Source organism: Oxyura jamaicensis, chromosome 18 (assembly GCF_011077185.1).
Source record: "Oxyura jamaicensis isolate SHBP4307 breed ruddy duck chromosome 18, BPBGC_Ojam_1.0, whole genome shotgun sequence".
NCBI classification, from domain to species: domain Eukaryota; kingdom Metazoa; phylum Chordata; class Aves; order Anseriformes; family Anatidae; genus Oxyura; species Oxyura jamaicensis.
The window spans coordinates 2,122,123-2,135,474 of record NC_048910.1 but is presented as its reverse complement, the minus strand read 5'-3'; the positions used below and the strand labels follow the sequence as shown (position 1 = coordinate 2,135,474).

The 13,352-nt window shown below is 55.9% G+C and overlaps 1 protein-coding gene across 4 annotated transcripts in view; it reads left to right on the top strand.

The window, feature by feature from the left end:
* The first annotated feature begins 8,164 nt into the window (after positions 1-8,164).
* Positions 8,165-13,352, top strand: part of PIK3R6 (phosphoinositide-3-kinase regulatory subunit 6) — a 32,134-nt gene continuing 26,946 nt past the window's right edge. For 3 of the 4 annotated variants that reach the window (XM_035342494.1, XM_035342492.1, XM_035342493.1), the window contains exons 1-2: positions 10,126-10,489; positions 10,593-10,745. The gene's annotated coding sequence lies outside the window, so the exon portion shown is untranslated. Of the gene's footprint in view, positions 8,354-10,125; positions 10,490-10,592; positions 10,746-13,352 lie in introns of those variants that run through there. The other variant, XM_035342495.1, reaches the window with a different exon arrangement.

The following is a 13,352-nucleotide window of genomic DNA, read 5'->3' as shown; positions in this document are numbered from 1 at the left end:
TTACAGAGATCAAGGTATGCCCCTGAACAGTGGGAAACACAGCTGCCATCCTCTTTTGGCAGATGTGGGCGATCAAACCACCTCCTGTGCCCTAAGCAGACCATCAGCAGGTTGTTTGAATGGACACATTGCTGTAGGACATCAGGAATGCTCCCACGCTGTGACAGTCGTATCCTGAAGCATCCTGGGTGAAGGAAAAATACATTTGTTCCAAAATACTGTGTTGGTTCAGGCTGACTTTCCTTAGCTCTACAGGCATGTTGGGCAACAAGTCTGCAAAGCTCCTGTGGTCTATTGGAGGTGAGCAGAGGTCTGGTCGGGATCCAGGCTGCCTGCAGAACCCAGAGCCTGCGCCTGGGCTTGGTGTGCTAGGACAGAAGTGGCCCAGGCACCGGGGTGGCCACAGGTCATGGTGCCGGGTGTGGGGACTCACCCATAGGCGTGTGCAGCTCAGCACCCCTAATCCCTTCCTCATGCTCATCGAGTTGTTTGTTGGAAGTGCCCGGGCAAACCTTCCTCTTGTACTTTTGCTTCCTGGTAGACAAATATGCAATGCCAGGGGTGGCATCTGCAGCGTCCCCGGCATGAGGCCAGCAGCTGGGGGATGATGTGGGGTGAGGAAACCCACAGGGACCTCAGCATTTGGGTGGTGGGGCCTGAACTGGGATGCTTCCACGGGCTCTTTTACAAGGAGGTATTTCAGAGGTGCTCGCCTGCTCTCAGCTGTAAGGAGAGCAGAGTCAGGCTTCCTGGCAGCTCTGCCCTTGCAATGCCATTATGGGAGGGGGGGCGGGGGGGGGGGGGGGAGATAAATGTGCCCAGGCTATGTCCTTATCTGGAGGTCACAGCCCCAGCAGCGCTGTCCCCTCCTGCATCTCGAGTTACCCTCAGCCCTGCGTCCCGAGCTGGGCTCGCTGCCACCTGAGCCTCTCATGACGGCCGGCTTCGTCCTCGGCTGGGACAGAGCTGGGCAGCAGGAGGGTCTGCCTGACCCAGAGGGGTTTCTCGAGATAATTCAGCAACTTTTAGAGGAAAAAGGAGAAGCAGAAGAAAATCCTGGGCATGTCTTCTGCCAATCTCCCTGCCCTGTTTCCCTTCTGGGTCTGCGAACTCCTGGGCTGGCAGAGCAGGTGGTTTCTAAGTGCTCATGATTCGGCTTTGTGCTTTCAGGCAGTTCTGAAGTAGAACAGATTGGAAGTTTTCTGAAAATTTCACTCATTTCTGAAGGACTTTGGCCGCTGCCAGTGACTGACTCTCTGTTTGCCTCGGGACAGACCTTTGCTCAGGACTAGCAAAAGCAAAGGTGGGCAAGCGAAGCGCTGGTGGCTGCAGGAGGCTGTTTATCTCTCCTGGCAATGCCTGCTGCTCCACTGTCCTTATCTTATTGTGCTAATTAATGATCAATTAAAAGTTAACAAGGCTCCCTGTGCCTGTACAAGGAACAGTTTTCCTGGCAAGGAAAATTTACTCGAGAAGGGTAATGGTGTGCTGGCAATGGGAAGCTGCACAATGAGCCATACGTTTGGGTGCAGCACGTGTCCTACATGGGCCTATGGGCCTGTGCCAGTCAGTGCTGACAGTGTGAGGAATGGGGTGGGCTTTTCTGTGCCAGCCCCACACCCTTCTCCCACCAGTGTTCACCTCTGTGCCCCCGTAGTCCCCTCTCCTCTCTGCAGACACCTCCGCTGCAGTCCTTGCAGAAAGCCCTGTGAAGGCTGAGGGGCTGCAGCCAGAGCAAACACGTCTCAAAACCAAAATCCAAATCAAAACAAGCATGAAGAATATTTTGAGGTTTTTACCCAGCCCTTGGCTAACCCAAGCAGGGTCTGACGGCATGAAACCTTCTGGGCAGCAATGGGCCAGTGCAATGCAGTGTGCTTACCTGGCGTTTCCACCCGCAGAGAGGAGCATGGGCAGGGCCGCTCCGACCCCCGCTGTGCTCACCAGGACAGGTCCTGCTTCTGGATGTGCCCCCTCTTCTGCACCAGTGCTTGTGTCTGCTCACCCCATGGCCGAAGGAATTCACTTCTTGCTGAATCAGCCTCCTGCTGGCTTAGGAAGCTGAATGGCTCACGGAAAGGTCCAGTCCTGGCGTGGCTGGGGAGTGAGCACCCTGGGAGGCTGTACAAACATTGTCATTGCTGCTGAGATGTGAGCTGGCTCAGAGCTCCTTGCCCATGCTCTGATGGTTGCAGCGTCTTTCTAGGAGGGGTCTGTGGCCTGCAGGCTGAGACATTGCTCCTGTAATCAGAAACCAGCAGCCAGATCTGTCGGGAGTCCCAGGGCTCTGGGCCCTCTGCTCTCGGGTCTGCTGGGAGACCTCTGCTGACTGCGGGCTCTGCGGGCCATGGGGCGCTGCTCCTCTGCACCCATGGGCACCGGCCGGGCGCTGACTCACGGGGAAGAACAAGACCCTGAATCCCTGGGGCTTTTCCTGTATAAAGGCGTGTTTTTTCCTGTTGTTGGTTTCTGCGTTGACTTACTGTCAACTGTGGGCCAGGTTAAGCCACCTGAGAGCAGGACACTCTTGTGAGAGGCTCCTAGAAGAAACTGTAAAAATTCACCCCATCAAGAGTTTTCCTGCCCAGGAACCCATCTGAAATATCATCCTAAAGGTGTTTAATTTTTTGCTGCTCTTTTACAGGTAGTTTTAATGGTGCACTGGGCACTTCCATCAGCAGGAAGCAATGGGGTAGCTCCAGCTTTGCCCAGTCTCCAGCAGCCAGTCCCCAGGAGATTGGGCAAGGGACAAAGGAAGGGACGTGTCCTGTCTCTGCATGCTACAAGAGCACCATGCAGCCCGGGTGGCCGAGAGGCGTGCGGCTCCTCTGAGATGGGGCACCATGCAAGGGGCACGAACAATCTGGGTATGGCAGAGATTGAGCCATGGCAGAGATTCCCCCTCTGTTTAACTTCACAGCCATCACAAAAGGACGGATGTGCTAATCTTTGGTGGGAAGCCAACTTCTGCCCATCGTAAGGAGCCATCTGTGCTTTATCACATGGCTCAAGCCTGTGTGCAACCGAGATGCTTCCAGTAGTTGTGCCGGTCCCTCAGGCCAAAGACTGCCTGGACAGGGAGGGGTGAAGCCTGCAGAAACTGAAGAGACGCTGGTGTTTGTGCTGCTGTCTCTGCTTCCTCACTGAAGGAAGAGCAGGAGAGGCACTTGTCCTGAGCAGAACTGCTCAAGGAAAGATGCTTTGCTGAAGAACAGTGCCCAGGTGGAAATGTCTGGCTTTTACCTCAACTCTACTCTTTCCTGGTAGCCATCAGTAAAGGCATGACAGCTTTTGTGGGACCAAGCTGAAGCCCTCCCGCAGCCTTCCCATGCTGTCCTCTGCTCCTGGGGAGCTCAGGATCAAGGACCTCCATCACAGTGAGTGAGCAGCCTGGTGGGCTGCATGCTGGGGACTGGAGCCAACTGGAGCCCCCAGTCCCCTTCCAGCTTGGCCATGGTGGCCAGGCTGAGCGGTGGTGTCCCCCTTCCCACAGTCGTTGGGGTTGGAGGATCAGGGAGGGCCAACACAGCCCTCCATCCCCACGTCCTCCAGCACAGAGCTCGGTGGCCATGTGGACGTGTTGCTGGAGGCGGGTGGCCGCAGGGTGCCTGCAGCCCGTAACTGATGCTCCGCACTGACGGGCAGAGTGGGCGTGGGTAACAGCTGCTGGTCGGTGACCATAAACCATGGCAAAAAGCAGGCTGTGACACCTTTGTCTTTCTTGCTTTCTGTTAGGATGTGTTTATAAATATTTCAAGACAGTGGGAGAGATGCTTTCTGAACGCTCTCAATATGACTGGCGTGTCTGAATGTACAAGCGGTGGGGCTCCGGTTAGCATGCGCTGAGCCGTGTTAGTCACCCCAACGCCTTCAAATACCCCTGGTGCATGCAACCGTGCCAGGAAATCCTCATATCTGTACTGCTCCCTCTGCCTGCTTATCTCTGCCTATCGATGCATCACTGCTGTAACACACACACGTTTGACCTGGGTGTACGTATATACGGGTATGATATCTGCTGTCATAGAAACGACACATCCAGCACAGATGTGGGCAGGTGGGTGGGAGTTCACCCACCCACCGCAGATTTGTAAAATGTCGACGTGCTTTGTATGGTTAAAAAAAAAGTTTAGATGTGTGTGGGTCTGTGTGTAGTGTGTCTTTCTTACTTTAAGAGATCCACCCTGCCCGAGCGTGTTATTAAGCGCAGCAAGCAGGGCGATACGGGCATGGTCTGAGTGGTGACTTATGGCCGTGCAGAGCAGGGATGTGCACGTGCACATGCATGCTCTCACTTCAGAGTTTCTCTTTCAGTAGGCATGTGAAAAACAAAGCAAAACAAAATTTCCGCAGCCCATTGCTGTGCCCGCAGCCAACACGTGCAGCCCCTGACCGTGAATGTTTCACCCCGGTGCGCTCAGGTCCCCCTGCAGCGGGGTGAGGATGGGGGCTGTGTTCACCCTGCAGCACCCACTGCCCCCGGGGGCTGCCCCGCAGGAGCTGCCGCATCCCGAGGGTGCTGGGTTGTTCCCATGGCCGATGGGAAGGTGAATTTGGGCTGTTGGCAGCTCTGGAGGGGATTGAGGAGCTGGGACATGACCTCCAAATAGAGGCTGCATCATTGCACTGTGGGGTGCAAGGAGCTTCAGCTATTCCTCCCAGATTCTTTTTTGTTTGTTTGTTTGTTTGTTTGTTTTTTAATTGTCATTGTTGTTTTGTCATTTCCTCTAGAGTATTTCAAAGCTTCTTTTATCATAGTTTTTCATTTCTCCTCTGTGGTTTTCAGCCATCTTTCTTCTTTCCAGAGCTCTCCATCCCTGGCTTAAAATAGCTCCAATACATAAAATCCCAAAGGTAATGGGCAATAGGAAAAGATGCCTGACAGTGAGGAGATGGGAAGAGAAAAAGGAAATAGTAAATCAACAAAGTAATTAGTCTTGTTGTAATGCACACCAAACAAATCTGGCATTGCTCGTTGTGATGTCCCTGTATAGGAAATGCTGGGCTGGGCTGCGAAGCAGAGGCTGACCCAACAGAAATGTGTTGGTGCCAGCAAGGGGACTACAGTGGGGGAATTCTTCAGGACCACAAAATTAGGAGAGAGCAAGTGCTATCAGCATGTGCTTTTACTTCTGCAGGCAACACCTTTCTGTATCCGATGGTGTCAGCAATCCCTCTCTCCCATCGGCTGACACCGGCAGGTCTTCCCATGTCTCACCCAAGAGGACGATGGCCCTACCAGTGCAGATGATCCCACTGTGGAGGAAAGGGGACACGCAGTGACAGACCCATCCGTTGAGCTCCTTGCTGGCCTGCCATGAGGAGGAAAGACACGGCCAAGGCCCGCAGATGACGTGGGAACATCTCAGCCTTAGGAGAGGCAAAGGGGATGCTGGGGCCGGGAGCAGGACAGCAGCCTGCACCCACCCTGTGAGTGTGTTAGGGGTGAGAGGCAGACAGGGAACAGCTGGTCCCATCCATGGTGGGATGGGAGGCCCCCAGCATGCTGAAAGGTGTTGAAAGGGTGATGCTGGAAGTGTTAAAGCTGTTTTTGTATGAACTGTGAGGAGCCCAGCTGGGAGCTGCAGGCTTCTGTATGACTGTCAGCTGCAGGGCTAAGTGCACCCAGGTGGGCTGAGTGCTGTAAATCACCCAAGATGAAGAAATTCCTGCTCAGGTATTTTGGGAATGAGCTATGGGATCCCTCTTGTGGGGGACTTTTGGGAATGGGTGGGGAATAAATAAGGCTGAGATTGGAGGACAAGTGAAGGACCAACTTCACTGGGGGGAAAGGAGCTGGGGAACTCTCACCTTAATTCACCTGCTGGGAAAATGCCAGCACAAACAAACCAGCCTTTTGCAAGGACCTGGGAACAAGGGGAAATGAGGGATTGGTGGTGCTGCCTGTAAGGGAGCTGGGGAAACACGGACCTGGCGCAGCCACCGCAGGCTGGGTGGGAGAGCGGTGCCCATGACCTGAGCGAGGCATCATTGCCAGGCTGGGGGTGGCGGATGGAGGCACAGGGCTTGTGCCACCTCTGTGGCTTTCTGGTGTGATCATTGATGAGATGGAGCAGAGAACATCTGAGTTGTCCTCCCAGGTGAGGCTGAGCAGAGGAAGGTGGTGACTGCGCTGGAGAATTGTGATTTAAACTGAACTGAGCTGAGACCAGTTTATTATTTTTATTTTTTTACCTACCCATAGGATGCTGTTCAATGGAGACAAGCACCAAGTTTCACCTTGCAGCAAGAGTGGCACCTGTGCTGGTGTGGCTGGGGAGGTGGTGGTTCTGCTGGGAAGGCAGTGGGGACGCTGGGGTCACAGGCTGGCTCTGAGATGCTGGGACCCCCAGGGAGTGAAAGGCCACCAGTCTTGGCCACAGGAGCACCATGGGCACGAAGCAGCCGTGCCCACCCTCTTTCCTCCAAGAGCTGCCAACCGATGGATGCAGTGGTCTCCTAGGGGAGGAGGATGTTCAGACCCAGCTGGAGAAGTCCGGCCGGGGATGTTGCCAGGAGTGCTCAGGCCAGGCAGGGAGAGGGGGCAGAGCTGCTCGTTGTGCTCGCGTGGGCATGGGTGTGGGATGGCTTCTGGGGCCTGGCCTGGGGTGAAGCAGTAACCTGCCCCCTTCTCTGCCTCACCCAGCGGGCTGGAAGCTGCAGCGGTGTTTCGAAAGCCCTGCTCGTGCTGCCTGAAAAACTGCTGTAAGAGCAGCGCTGCTGCCCGGCTTATCAGCTCGCTGAGTGAATTGGAACAGAGTGGCTGTGATTAAAAAGTGCTATTTCCTGCTGTGTGCTATCGCTGGCAGGCCTGATAAGCTCGAGGATTTGATCTCATTCCAGAACTGTCACCTTGGCCCCCCCAGGAGAGCTGTAATTTCTGGGAAGAATCTGCTGGGAGGTGTGGGCAGCGGAAATGTACAGCCCTTGGCTTGTGGGCACGCAGCACTTAAGATCTCGACAAAAAGCCATCCCGTGTGGTTTCAAACAGCTGATCTCTTCCGCGAAACAGACATTCACTGGCTGTGCACCCAGCCCTTTGGCACAAGGCGGCTGCAGCACCCGAACCCATCTCCGCCTCAAAATGTCCTGCTCACAAGCGGTGGCCTTGACCAGAGGTGGCTTCTCCATCGCTGGCACCGCTGCGTGCGTGCCCAGCACCTTGGATAATGGGAGCTGGTCTCTACATGGGATGGAAAGGAAAAGCTTGCTGTTTTCTTATCAGCTCCCTGCCCAAGCTTATCACAATCATTTTGCTCGGATTTTCAAACCCATAATTAACCTGTAGGTGAGCAGTTGTCTCTCCCGTTCTATTATCTTTATCAGATAAGGCAGTTTCTACCCTTGCAGGACATGCCATGAGGCTGCTCAGGTGTGAAAAGTCCATGGTTCATTATTATTGTCTTGTGCTTGCTTCTGTTTTCTTACCATGGACTTTTTCAAGATCTAAAAAAAAAAAAAAAAAAAAAAAAGTGTTGAAGATGTGAAGATGACTTAGTTTGGACAAATCAAAAAGGCAAGGTAAGGACCACAAAAATGGCAGATTGCTCAGCTTCCTCAGTCCCCCAAATACCCCCACCCTCCTTATTTGAAAGAAAGAGGAAAATCAGAATCAGGCTGGAAAATAGAGATGTGACATGAACGTGTCAGTCAGTCTGTGACCTGCTCCCTTATAAACTGGAAGAAAAGCATCCCTTGACTAAAACGTTGGTGATTCGGACATCTGCCAATGGAGCTTTCCCTGCAGGCTGGGTGGTTTGGGAGGAGCAGTGCTTAGACAGCGTCCTTTTCTTTGTGCAAATACCTTTGCTTCCCTCAGAAACCCAGTTGGCTTGCTAGGTCTGTTATTATAGGAGCCACGTAATGATAGAAAATTAAAGTGGGGAAAACTAAGCTGTCCCTGAATAGAAAGCAGGGCAGGAGGAGAGGTGCACAGAGCTCCCATTTGACAGGTGAAGCTGCTTTGTGCTTTCACTGGGTGTGAAGCAGGAACCAAAATGAGAACCAGACAGCAACGGGGAGGAGAAGTGGCTCCATCCCCAGCAGCCCCAGCACCACTGCTGGAGGTGGGCGCGGGGCCCCGTGCAGCTGCGAGCACTGGAGCACGACAGCCGGCACGGAGCGGGTCCCACCAGCACGTCACGGCCCGCCGGCTGTGCAGCACCGTGCCCCCGGGCTGTGCAGCACCGTGCCCGCTGGCAGCGAGTTGCTGCTGCTGGCGTGGTTTCATGTGCTGGCAGCTGTCCCAGCTCAAGAGAAGCAGGCTGTGTGCTGTTCCCCCAGCAGGAAAGCCCCAGGCTGGGCAGCAAGTTCCTCTCCGGGCTGGAAAACCCCTTTTGAATTAGTGCTTCAGGTGAGCTCTTTGTATTTGTTTTAGCTGGAAAGATTTCTTCCTCAGAAGGAGGATTCAGGGATTCAGAAAGCACTTTGTATCCCAAGCATGCACAGATCTGTATAGGCACGGCCCGTTATGGTGCTTCTACAATACCTGTAAATCCCTGAGGACGGTGTTGTGGGACAAACAGCTGTTTTGTAGGGAGTCTATGCTGTTTGCCGCACAAGTTCTTTCTCTTCTCCCTCTCTTTCTTTTGGTTGTTTCTGTCTTTTTGTTTGTTTGTTTGGTTTGGTTTGGTTGGTTTTTTGAGCTAAATTAATTTTGGGTTGGGATCTCAGTGGTGATGGCACTGAGGAGGCTGCTTGGTGTGCATGGCAGAAACGGGCCAAGGGGAATGCCAGGCTCATGGCATCCTTCTGCTGTAGCTGTGTGGTGAGAGAGGGTCTGACTGCAATGAAAATATATTGGGGTGAAGGTATGGGTCCTTCAGAGGCCGACTGAGAGGGAAGGAGTGAAAATGTCCAGCAGCAATGGGAGATCCTGGCCTTGAAAGGTGCCTGTGCAGCATCACCAAAGCAGGAGCATGTCCAATGAAGGGGGGGCAAGGAACCCGGTGCCAGCCTTTGCCCCTCCTATGCTACTGCATGGGGATAATCTCATCCTGGTGTCAGTGTGCTGGCTTCACCCCTCTCTTTTCTTTGCAATTTGCATGGAAACATGGACACTTCTGCCTGCAGCAGGGGTTCCTGCACGCTGGGTACCTCCTGCTGTAGAACAGATGCAAGTGGTGTCAGGACATAGAGACAGGCACGGGAAAGTAAGCTATTGAACAGCACTGCCCAAACCTCAGCCACGGCATGCTGAAGAAGCTCATCCTGATCCTAGTAGGGAAAACCCTTTGCAAACAGGACCCCATGTGCACATGCCCCTGCCGTGCTGCCCATGGGGCCGCTGGCACCACTCCTGCCACGGCCACCTGGACATGTCCGTGGGTCCTTCATCAATGGGAGCAAGCACAAACGAAGCCAAGAGAGGGGAAATGTGGGCGTTATCATCCAGTGCTGCCTGTGGCTGCGGCTTCCCCGCAGCCTTCCTGCCTGTGGGGCCGTGCGGGGCGGTGAGCCCCTGCTGGGGATGCCTTGGCACCAGCGCGACCAGGGGGGACTGGAAGCAAATCACGCGGACAGCCAGCCGAACGGCCGCCTCCTGCCTTTCTCTCCTGGCCAGGAAGGAAGTAGGTTATTTTTAAATCAGGGGCCCAGGTATGTAGCTGTACCTAATGCTTTTTCCCATGTAAAAGAAGATGGGAAGTGATATGGTATCAGCTGCCGTTCCCACGCTCCCTCTCGGAGCATGTTCCCCCACCCGAAGCCCTTACCCCAACGACACTCAGAGCCTCAAGCATCGCTGCAGGTGACACTTGGGGGCTGAACTCATGAGCTGGGCCCCAGACATGAGTGGGGGCAGCTCTGGTTGAGGCATTCCCCAGCTGGTCTGATGCAGCCGTGCAAATGGGCCGCAGTCCTAGCGGAGCGTGGGGCCCTGCAGCAGCCCCGAGCAGCCTCACCTGGGGCCTCCCCCCCTGCCTGGCCCCATTTCGGCTCAGCCTGGCTGCTGCGGCCCCGCCACCGAGTCACGAGTGGTGACAACGTGACGCCCCGCTGAGCACAACCAGACCTGCTCTGGCTGAGGTCGCTGCCAACGCAGTGATGAATTTCCCCGTGACCCCTTCCCCGGAGGGGCTGGGTGTCCCCTGCCCCGTCCGTGTCCCCACGCTGGCACCGGGCAGCCAGGGGCTGCTGGGGGCACCCGTCTCCACGGCGGGGGCTTTGTGCAAAACAGATGTGCACGGCGTGCTCCGGACTGGAAGAGCTGGCAGGGGCACAAAACTTCATGCTGGAGCTGGAAAAGCCTCCCGCCTGGACAGACTCCTCCTTGTCTCTGTAGCAACCCTGTTTATTTCCCGGCGCGGGGCGTGCAGCGTCAGGCACTCTCGCTGCCCAGGCTGGGAGGCGGCAGCCTCCACGCCAAGAGGCCCGAGCCCTGGCTAGGCTGTGCCCCAGCAGCCCAACCTGCACGGCTGGTTTGGGGGATTAGGGCAGGGCAGGGCTGGAGCCCTCTTCCACCCGCTCCTGCACGTCCAGAGAGTGCCGGGTGAGCGCGACCCACGCGGTGACAGCTTTCTCCTTAAGGGGCTTCTGTCTGAAAGAGGAAGTTGTCTTGAAATAACTCCAGCGCTTCCCTTTTCACTTTGCAGACTTTGAAGCGTGCAGCCACCCCGGCGCTGTCCCTGCACCCGCTGGGCAGAGCGGAGCCCCGATGGCTGCCCCCGGACCCCGCTGTGCCCCTCCGTGCTGGATGCGACCCCGGGTGCACGCCTGATGCTCCTGCTGCCTGCCCCACCAAGCAGGTAGGGTCCGGACGGAGAGCATCGGGTGGCTGTGCGTGCATGAAAGGCTGCACTCACCCTCCTGCCCCATCCCTCTGCTGCTCCTCTGGGAGACCCCTGCTGCTCTGCTGCTCCCTGAGGAGCTCTGCTGTGCTGTGCTTTTACCTGGCAGCTCTGTGTATATCAGAGGTTGGAAGTGTGCATGTGTGTGTATGTGTGTGTGAACGATGCATCCCCCCTGGCATCTTCTCTCAAAGACCCTGGGAAGCACTTGAAGGGGGTTGGCGTGGGTTTCTCACCTGGGGTAAGCAAGGGGAGGGGGGCACTGATGGTGCTGGTGAAGGGGAACGTGCTGCTTATCTGCAGGAAAGGAGGATTTGTGCGAGCTCACCCTGCCAGCCAGCATCATCCTGGTGGGGAACAGCGTTTTCCCTGGAGCCTGTCCCCACCAGGATGCCGGCACCCCCGGGTCGGTCCCGGGTGGGCTTGGTGTTGGTGGTGCTCTCTCTCCGGCACTCATCCGAGCCCCTCCTGGCAGCCACTCAGCCCAGATGGAGCGAGCAGCTTACATCACCGATCTGGGGCCGTTTCAGCACTAGCTCATGCTTATTCATTTTGCTCTGTGCGAAACGGCTCCCTCCCAGTTGTGAGGACCGGAGCCGCTCCCGGCTGTCACCCGCTGGTGGCCGCGCTCCGGCTGCTGCATGCGGGTGGCTCGCGCCCGCGCTGGCCACTCGTGCAGTCGTGTGGCCGCCCGCCTGCCCCTGCCCTTGGCCCGCCACCTCGGCCCTCCCTTGGGGCCCCGAGCGCTGTGGTTGTGACATGGCAATCAACGGCGATGGCAGCAGCGATAACGCGGAGAGCGCAGCAGCCCCGGCTGGAAAGGAAACTAAAAAGTGAAGTGCTGGGGGCTTGGGTTTCAAAAACAAAGCAGGCAAGTGAGCTGCGTACATGAGGCAGGTTTCAGCTCTTCCTTTGCATCCTCTGGCAGCATCCTTCGGCTGCCTCTGAGGCATCAAGCCCGAGTGGCTGCACTGTGATCACTCACCTCCCGGAGATGCTGTTGCCCTCCCAGGGGAGCTCGCTGGGTGTCCATCCAGCCCAGTGGCCTCGTTTCTTTTGTGCCCCTTGGCTAGGCCTGAAGGAAACAATTTCCTCTGGCCATCAGGGGCTGATTGATCACCTCTGAGACGTGCACAAGCTTTTCCATGGGTGCGTCTGGTGCTCTGGTCCTGCAATAAGTGCGTGGCTTCCAAGACTCTCAACCAGTATCCAAGTTCCTCTGTGGATGGCCCAAATCCATGGGACATTATTCAGCCTTTACAGCTGAGCATTCAGAGGCATGTCCTACATCTGCAATGGTAGAAAATACATGTCAGTCTGGGGAAACATACGGCATGAATCTCTTCTAACTATGCAGCTTTCTCCCAGGTTTGATCGGAGGAAAGAGCTCGGTGCCACAACACCTCTGGGCTGTCCTGGTGAGACCTGGGCTCACCGCTTCGCAGGGCTCTGCCCTGCAGCCCCTGCCTCCAGCCCTGAGGTGCTGGGGCTCCAGCGGCTGGCATGGGGCTATCCTGACATCAAGTGGTTTTGGGCTGCTATAAACTTAATCTGGGATTGTGCTTCTGCCCCAGCACATCCAACAGGCTGTTGGGATGGGGCAGCAGCAGCATCCCTCCCCAGCAGTCCTGTGTGCCCAGCCTCAGGGGGATTTGACTCAGAGGAGCTCTGATTGTCACAAGAGATGACAGCTGCTCTTCTCCTTTGGAGAGAGCTGGCCCAAGGAGCCTCTTGGCTTGGTTGTGCTCAGCCTTACCAATGCTGACCACGTCACCTACCCAGAAGCGGGGGCTCTCGGGACTTTCTTCCAGTTGCTTTCTTGGTTTTTGAGTTTTGCTGGTGCTAATGGCTGTGCTGAAGGCAGATGCTGTGTTGGCTGAGTCATGTTGTTCTATTTTGAGGTGTGACATGCCTTGAAGACAGCACGGTCCATCAAACGTGGTTTGGGCAGGAGCTCTCTGCTGTGAGCGAGCTGTGCCCCATGGGCTTGGGTTGTTCAGTCCGCAGTGGCCTTACTGGGGGATGTTCATGGTCCTGCCAAAAGCAGGGGGTTCTGCTGTTGGATGTTCCATGTAATTAAACCTCGTTGCTGGGCTTGCCCTCATGGTTCCTCATTATATGCTTGCCCCTTGCTTGCTCTCCATGTCAGCCCTGTGGCAGAGGCTGTTTTCCACTGCCAGGGCAATGCCAGAAGCACCCTGTAGCCCTGCCCTCCACTGACACGGGAGAAAGGTGCCATCCCCAACGTGTCGTTGTCACTCTGGCTCTGGTCACCCTGCCCTGGTGCCCCCCCAAAGCCCCATGCCGGGTCTGCGCCCCCCACCCCCCCCCCCCCGCAGCCCCAGCAGCTGCTTGTGCTGCACCACAAGATGCTGAATGCGCCCTGAAACTGCTGCTAAAGCCCCAGATGTCTTAGTAAGGGGTCTTTGCAAATCTTTAGCAAGGATTTGCTGTCAACATGCAGCTGCTTTATCCCAGCTGGTGACAGAGTGTGTCTGTAGGGTGAAGGGACTGTGCCGTGTATTTTATATCCCCCTCAGGCTGACAGCACTTGCCTGGGCTGTT